The sequence below is a fragment of the Momordica charantia genome (assembly GCF_013281855.1).
Source record: "Momordica charantia cultivar OHB3-1 chromosome 10 unlocalized genomic scaffold, Mcharantia_2.0 BLBB01000010.1, whole genome shotgun sequence".
NCBI classification, from domain to species: Eukaryota; Viridiplantae; Streptophyta; class Magnoliopsida; order Cucurbitales; family Cucurbitaceae; genus Momordica; species Momordica charantia.
The window spans coordinates 17,328,133-17,336,883 of record NW_028275158.1 but is presented as its reverse complement, the minus strand read 5'-3'; the positions used below and the strand labels follow the sequence as shown (position 1 = coordinate 17,336,883).

Sequence of the window (8,751 nt, the reverse complement as noted above, 5' to 3'; positions counted from 1 at the left end):
AGATCAACCTTCGAAGATAGTAATTGACTGTTGTTAGTTTTATATATATATTTTTAATTGTTTTGTAACCTTGTCAATTTCCTTATGTTCTCAATGATATTTTACAAGTTTTATATTGATTTCTATGAATCCTATTTTTTTAGATGGAAATTCTAAGTTGTCAAATGTCACGGTGACGAATTCTGATTTTGCATTTGGATGCTCAACTTCTTATGTAGCAAATGTATACTCAGAATATATCATTTTATAGTACTGGTTTGCCAATGCTCCCATTCAGCCAAGTATCTTATTACATAATTCAATAACATTGAATTTTCAAACAAGTTCCTAATGTATTTTTTAATGTAGTTAAATTTATCATTGATGTTTGGTTATTAGATATATGTACGTGTTTTATTCAAATTGGATTCCCAACTAACATCCTCCAAATTATAATGGTTACCAATTCACTCAAGCAAACACAACTTCAAAAGAAAACGAGAAGCGAGACGACTGAAATCAAATGATTTTGATCTGGAGATATGATATATGAGATTAAAATTGTATTTTTCATTTTCACATTTAAAGTTTTTTTTTTACGAAATGTTGTCTTATTATTCGCAAAAAAATATGATGCCTTAATTTATAGTTATATTAAGTATCTAATTGTCAAAGTGAACATAGCTCACCGGTAATTGGCATATATCTCGAGGTTGTGAGTTCGATTCCCCACCCCCATATGTTGTACTAAAAACAAAGGCGATTTTTAACTTTTCCTTTTTATATAATGATGCCTACAATTTCTTCATGCATATAGAGAAAAGAAATTAATAAAATTTAAATATAATATTTCAAATAGAACAAAACAGTTATTTAATTATTTTAAAATAAGATAACAAATAAAAAAAACGTATTTAAATGTGTAACAAATAAAATCTAATTATAATATTGATTAAACAGGGCAAAATAAGTCAAATAATATATCAAAATGGTTAATAAATAAAATCAAATTGTAAAATTATTATAATGAGAAAAATAACTATTTAATTATTTGAAATAATTACAAATAAAAAGAATCGTTGTAAGAATATTCAAATGAAAAATATAGAAGATAAAAAAATGAAATTAAAAATAAAATAAAATGTCTAATCTTGAAAGTATAGATAATATTAGGGAAGAGAGAATGTCATTTACGAGGGAAAGAATATCTCAAAAAAAAAGGAAAAAAGAGAGAGATATCTTTTGAAATCTTGTAGGGTCCATTTTATTTGTGTAACAATATAGATGACACGTGACGTAAAATGTATGGAAGTAGTATAAAAGATTTCTATACTACTGGAGGCAGTGACAGATGTAGGTAGGGACTAGGGGCACATGCCCCTAGATTTAAAATAAATATAATATAGCAAGTAATTATTTTCCATAACACCATGTTGGCCTAGTGCTTTGCTGTAGTTTTTAAATATATTTCTATTGAGCTTTCTCTAAATATATTTTTATTGATTTTTTTCAAATATATTTTTATTTTTAGCCTCAACTTCAATCTATTTTAGTTAATATATTTTTATTGTCATCAATTTTAAACTAGCCTACTTTAGTGAATTCTTTAGGGAGTAAGGACAAGTTCTTTCTCATCTTTTCATTTAAAATAAAATATATTAACTTTTATGTCTAATTAAATTTCTTTTATAAAATATGTGTTATTTTGTTTATATCCCGAAACATGTTTCTTATAATAAATTTAAATTCATACCCTAAACTTAGATAAATATCATAATTTTTACCCCTCTATTTAATAAAAACTCACTAATTCATAAAAATCAATTTTCTCAAATGAAGTTTGATCAATACACAAAATGAAAATTAAGTTTGATCAATACACAAAATGACAAAATCTACCGCTAAATAACTTTGTGAAAACTTAAAAATAAGTTTTAAAAGAAACACTCTAATGCTATTTTTGTCTAAATCCTATCAATTTTTCATAAAAAATATATATATTTTTTCTAACTCATTTTACACCTAAGAATATTGTTTTCAACAATTTTTCAAATGAAATCTATCGAATAGTAAAATTTGTGACACATATAAAAATTACCACACTTATCCAAATGTAAGATGCAAAATTGATACACATTGCTAAGTTGGATATTTTTTTTCATTGTGTTTATTTGTATTTGTGCCCCCCTAACATGAAATCCTGGATCTACCACTGACCGTAGGGCTAGAAATTTTCCCGATTTATGGGTCGTTCAAATTTAGTTTGGAGCTTAGAAAAAAAGGAAGAAAAAATAAATAAATGAAATTGTGTAGTTTCATACAACTTTCATTTGCAATTTTTTAAACACAACCCTAGGACGCGTCTGCATGTGGTCAAAGTTCAACTTCCCCCAATTCCATCGACTCTTCGATTCGATACTTCATTGCTATCACCTTGACGCCTGCCGCTGCCACCAGAAGACCTATCATATCACCACACACACAAACGCCGCAGTTGCAAAGCTGTAGCTCAGCCTCCTTGTGGTGAGGCACAGCCAACGCTCAACGTCGGAGGGGGCTTTCCCGAACGGCGGATTCGACAGTTTCTTTAGCCTCTTCTCCATGGTGGACTAACTATAGATAGGAGAGAGGAGAGAGGAAATCAATGCGAGGATCAAGGATGAGATTTCTTTTTTTCTTTTTTTTTTCTAAGCCCTAAACTAAATTTGAACCGACCCACAAATCTGCACACGTGGCCTTTTAATTTGTACACATGTATATCCTAGTTGGCAACCATGTCAAATTTTTCTTAAATCTAGCTTAACTTTTATGGTTAGGACTAAATTGTAATCGATTTTAAAGTATAGGGACCAAATCGTTACTTTTGAAAGTTCAGGGACTAAATCGTTACTTTAGTGAAAGTATAGGGACTAAATGTATTTTTAACCCAAATATGTGTGACGAAGATTAACGAAAAATCAAAGCAAATAACATCAAAGCGACAATACCACGACTAAATACAAGAAATATAGAGTAAAAGAAGAAGAGAAAACCCAGAAATTATAGTGGTTCGGATACCAATGTGGTAACCTACATCCACTTCACAACAGGACCTGTCAACACTTCATTCACCAAGTATGAGAATTGAAAATACAAGCAATATTCTGAGAAGATTGGTATCCTTCACAAAAAGCTCACCAGCAACCTCTCGAGCCTAATTTTCAAAGAGAAGAAAAAAAAGCTCATGGACACTCTCTCTTGCCCCCCTTTTATTTACAACAAATTTGCTTGAGAATAGTGCGTATTCAACAAATACAATAAATAACACATGTCAGCTCAACATTTACTGATTAATTATAGAGAGTGAGCCATAAATTCACAAATCCCCACCTTGGTTCATTCTCTACTGATTTGGGCTATTGTTGTCTTCATTTCACTTGACTTGCTTCAAGTAGGATCAAAATCAATCACTTTGGTATTTTCAAGTTGATCCTTGAGTTTCTTGACTTTGACTATTTTGTGAGTATATCAGCTGGGTTTTCTGATGTGTGTATCTTTTCAACCTTCACAGTGCCTTTGGATGTAACTGCTCTTATGAAGTGAAGTTTAACATCTATATGTTTGGTCCTCTCTTGATACATCTAATTCTTTGAGAGATTAATGGCACTTTGGTTGTCACAATGAACCTTTACTTGTTCTTGTTCAATTCCCAATTCATTTATAATTCCCTTGATCCACATAGCTTTTTTACTGCATCTGTCAATGCTATATATTCAGCTTCTGTTGAGGATAGGGCAACAACATGTTGTAAAGATGCTTTCCAGCTCATAACATTTCCATACAAAGTGAATATATAGCCTGTTAATGATCTTCTTTTGTCCAGATCTCTAGCAAAATCTAAATCAACATATCCTACTAATGCCTCATCTGCTAACTCTGTCTTTGTAAAGAGTAATCCAACTCTTTTAGTTTGTTTTAAGTACCTCAATATCCACTTTGCTGCATACCAATGCATTTTTCCTGGGTTAGCCATGTACCTACTGACCATACTAGCTGAATATGTCAAATCTGGTCTGGTGCAGACCATACAGTACATTATGCTTCCAACTACATTGAAATATAGAATGTTTTCCATTTTTTCTTGTTCTTTAGCTTCAGATGGGGAGAAAGCAACTGAGAGTTTGAAGTGTGAATCCATTGGAGTAGTCGCCCCTTTTGCTTGATTCATCCTGAACTTCTCTAGGATTTTTCGAATATAACTTCTCTGATTCAAGAAAAGTGTGCCATCATTTTTGTTCCTCGGTATTTCTATATCAAGCATCTTCTTAGCATTTCCAAGGTGCTTCATTTCAAACTCAGAGTCTAGTTTCGATTTCAAAACATCTATTTCCTTTTTGTCACAAGATGCTATTAGCATATCATCTACATACAAAAGTAAGTATGTAACTATACCTTTTTTCACATTTTGAAATAAACACAAGAGTCAAAACTACTTCTCTGATATTCATTCCTCATCATGAATTCATCAAATTTGCAATACCACTGCCTCAGAGACTGCTTTAAACCGTACAATGATTTCTTCAACATGCAAACTTTATCTTCTATCCATTCTTGTACAAAACCTTCTGGTTGTTCCATTAGTATTCTCTCTTCTAGTGTGCCATGAAGAAAAGCAGTTGCAACATCTAACTGCTCTAAATCCATATTATATTGTGTGACTAACGAGAGGAGAATTCGAATGGACGTATGTCTTACCACCAGAAAGTAAATTTCATTAAAATCAATTCCCTCTCTTTGGGTAAACCCCTTTGCCACTAATCTTGCTTTGAACTTCCAGCTTTGTGGTTTCTCAAGCAGTTCCTTTCTTTTTAAATATTCATTTATTCCCCACAAATCTCTGGCCCACTGGTCTATCCACCAAAATCCATGTATTATTTTTCTTTAGTGAATTTAGTTCACTTTCCATGGATTTTAACCACTGATCTCTTTCATTACTTGCTAGTGCTTCCTTGAGACTTCTAGGTTCATCAAAAATTTCTTTTTCAGCTACTGACAGAGCATAAGAGATTAAGTCTGCATGTCCATATCTAATTGGAGGTTTAATCTTTCTTCTTGCTCTGTCTTTAGTTAATTGATATGAGGAGTCTCTTTCGCGACTCATATCTTGATGTGTTTCTTGGCTCAACAACTCATCCATGGTCTGTTCAGTAACATTGTTTGCTGAACTTTCAGGTTGCTCCACCTCAATTTCAATTTCCTTTAATTGACTAGAGTTGTCCTGATTTGTATTGCTGCTTCCATTATTTCCCATCTTTTTCACGAACATTTCTTATTCCCTGAAAATTACATCACGACTGATTATACACTTTGATGTGTTTCTTTATGATATCCACAATTTATAACCCTTTACAACTTCTGGATATCCTAGAAACATACCTTTTAATTGCTCTTGGTTCAAGTTTCCTTTCTTTTGTTTAAGCGTATGCCACACAACCAAATACTCTCAAGTTATCATGCTTAGGTGTTGTACCAGACCACACTTCTTCAGGTGTTTTTAGATCAATAGCGGTTGATGGTGATCTGTTTATCAAGTAGGCAACAGTAGTAACTGCTTCTCCCAAAAATCTTCGATGAAGGTTGGCACTAAACAACATACATCTAACACTTTCAAGAAGAGTTCGATTCATCCTCTCGGCTAATCTATTTTGTTGTGGAGTCTTTCTCACTGATTTATGCATTACTATTCCCTCTCTTACACAATAACTATTGAATTGTTCATTGAGATATTCAAGGCCATTACCAGTTCTTAGTTTCTTAATGGTTCTACCAGTCTGATTCTCAACCATTTTCTTCCAGTCCTTAAACTTTTAGAATGCTTGGTCTTTGGATTTAAGAGTATATACCCATACCTTCCTTGAATGATCATCAATGAAGGTAATAAAGTACTTCGCTCCTCCCTTAGATTCAACTTTGGCTGGCCCCCACAAATCAGAATGGATGTAGCTTAAATTCTCTTTAGTTTTGTTTTCGGATCTCTTGAACTTTAAACGTGTTGCTTTGCCCAAAACACACACTTCACAGAAATTCAAGTCATTCAATTGGCCTTCACCAAGCAGATTTTGTTTATAAAGAGCTTGAATTCCCCCTTCACTTATGTGTGCTAATATTTGATGCCATAAATGGCAATCACAAATCTTAGAAGCTGTTATTTGAGCAGCAGAGCCAATTATAGTAGCTCCCTCCATAAAATACAATCCATTTTCTTTGTTTCCTTTCATTACAACTAAAGATCCTTTAATAATTTTTAATACCCCTCATTCAGCTTTGAAAACATAACCCTTTTGATCTAAGGTGCCCAAAGAGATTAAGTTCCTTTTTAAGTCTCGAATGTGTCTAACTTCATCTAGAATTCTTTCAAGCCCATCATGGGTTTTAATTAACAGTTCCAATTCCAATTACTTTGCAGGTTTTATTATTTCCCAATAATACTTGTCCAATTTCCACCTCTTTATAAGTTTCAAACTAGCTTCTATTTGGAGTCATATGAAAGGTGCAACCAGAGTCTAGGATCCATTGCTTTTCAATTGTTTTTGTGGCTACTACCAACACATAAGCACTGTCATATTCTTCTTCAGCAACAGCAACTTCAGGATCTGTCTTTTCTCTTTCTTTTCTTAATTGTTTTCTCTCAGTACAATTCCTTTTAAAGTGTCCCTCTTTGTGACAATGAAAACATTTAAGAACTCTTCCACTATTATGTGATTTGGACCTCCCCTTTCCTTTATATATGGTATCTTTCTTATCCATTCTACCTCTAACATTCAGGCTTTCCCCATTCCCGTTTGATTTCTTCTCTGTTTTAATCTCTAAATCTCTAGTTTTAAGTGCTTCTAGAACTTCATCTACAGTGAGCGATGTTCTACCATATTTAATGGCTGATTTAACCTCTCTGTATGTTTCTGGCATAGAATTAAGGAGAATTATAGCCTGATTTTCATCACTAATCTTTTCACCAGTATTAGCTAGGCTCAATGTTATTTTCATAAAATCATCCAGATTCTCTTCTAGATTCTTGTTCATATCCATCTTAAAACCGAATAAACGCTCTGTAAGATAAATTTTATTAGAAAGGGATTGAGAAATGTACCGTTTGTCCAGCTTGGTCCAGATTGCTGCAGCCGATTCTTCTCCATCTACTTGCCTTAGCACATTATCAACTAAGTGCAAAATAACAGTGCTGAATGCGGTATCAAGCTTCTCCCTCCATATTTCTTCTTTCCAGCTTTTTGGATACTCTGATTCTTTGCCGATTGCTGGAGCTACCTTTTGCTGAACCAACGATGCTTTGATCTTCTTCTTCCACATAGAGAAATCCCATTTGCCATTGAATTTTTTCACCTCAAACCAAGTGGACGTCATACCTCAGAATTCGATGAAAACAAAATTCAATTAGCAATCACCGTCAAGCTCTGATACCAATTTGTGACGAAGATTAACGAATAATCAAAGCAAATAACATCAAAGCATCAATACCACGGCTAAATACAAGAAATATAAAGTAAAAGAAGAAGAGAAAACCCAGAAATTATAGTGGTTCGGATACCAATGTGGTAACCTACCTCCACTTCACAATAGCACCCATCAACACTTCATTCACCAAGTATGAGAATAAAAAATACAAGCAATATTCTGAGAAGATCGGTATCCTTCACAAAATGCTCACCAGCAACCTCTCAAGCATAATTTTCAAAGAGAAGAAAAAAAAGCGTCTGGACTCGCTCTCTTGCCCCCCTTTTATTTACAACAAATAATAATATTCCCCACTCTCAAAATAACTAATTCACACATGTCATGTACAGTGCGCATTCAATAAATACAATAACAATAAATAACACGTGTCAGCTCAACATTTACTGATTAGTTATAAAAAGAATGAGCCATAAATTCACAGTATGGATAGTGAGATATTTGTTAGACTTATAAGATAACCCTGTTTGAAACCTCTGATTTACAAATTATAATGATTTTAAAATCATTTCTGCTGTTTGGTTGATAAAGAAAAATAAAGAATTTAAAATCATGCTTTGTTAAAAAGAAAAATTGTTCCAAATAGGTCGTATTTGAAAGGATTTTAAATTAAAAGGTAAAAAATTCTAAATTTACTTTAGTTTATAAGAAAAAAAATAGATATTTCATTTTTTAAATTTACTCCCACCACTCCAGATTTAACCCATAAAATTATTGTATTTTGTTAGCCAAAATGCATAGTACAGTGGTTTTATCTTTTGCCTCCCTTCTATCGACATGTTTTTGAGTCATCATCCAATCAAAATACAACTTGATTTTCTATTTTGCTGTATGTCTTCGATCAATTCTTTTTATTTCAATTTTTATGGCACTAATTTGATTAAAAAAATTTCCGTTCCAAATAGATTTGCAAAGAGATCAGTAGTTTAAAATCTCTCTTTGTTTTTTTTTAACTATTTTGGCTTTTTCTTTTCTTTTATATTTTATTAGTTGAAGTATTGTTTTGAAAAGAAAAATATGAAGTAGCGTGCGAGAATGAAAAAGAAAATAAATTGACAAAGATGACGAAAAGTTGGATGAGGGAAAGTTGGATTACCGTTTAAGTTTGTTTAGTTATAATAAACGTATGAATTATTTTGATTCACATTTAAAATAATTCGACTTTAAATTTTTAGATAATATATATTTCAAGCGAGATATTTACAAATTTTTTTTTCTTGTTTTTTGTTTTTAGTTTGTTTGCAAGTTCTAATTTATTAAATTAAT

The 8,751-nt window shown here is 32.2% G+C and overlaps 1 long non-coding RNA gene across 1 annotated transcript; it reads right to left on the bottom strand.

Annotated features, from left to right (window-relative positions):
* Window positions 1-2,105: 2,105 nt before the first annotated feature.
* LOC111024745 (uncharacterized) lies at window positions 2,106-7,745 on the bottom strand. The gene is made up of 3 exons (XR_002603390.2): window positions 7,578-7,745; window positions 7,106-7,379; window positions 2,106-2,592 (listed from the first exon to the last, which is right to left on the bottom strand). It is a non-coding gene; the product is annotated as an uncharacterized LOC111024745 (long non-coding RNA).
* Between the last annotated feature and the right edge of the window lie 1,006 nt (window positions 7,746-8,751).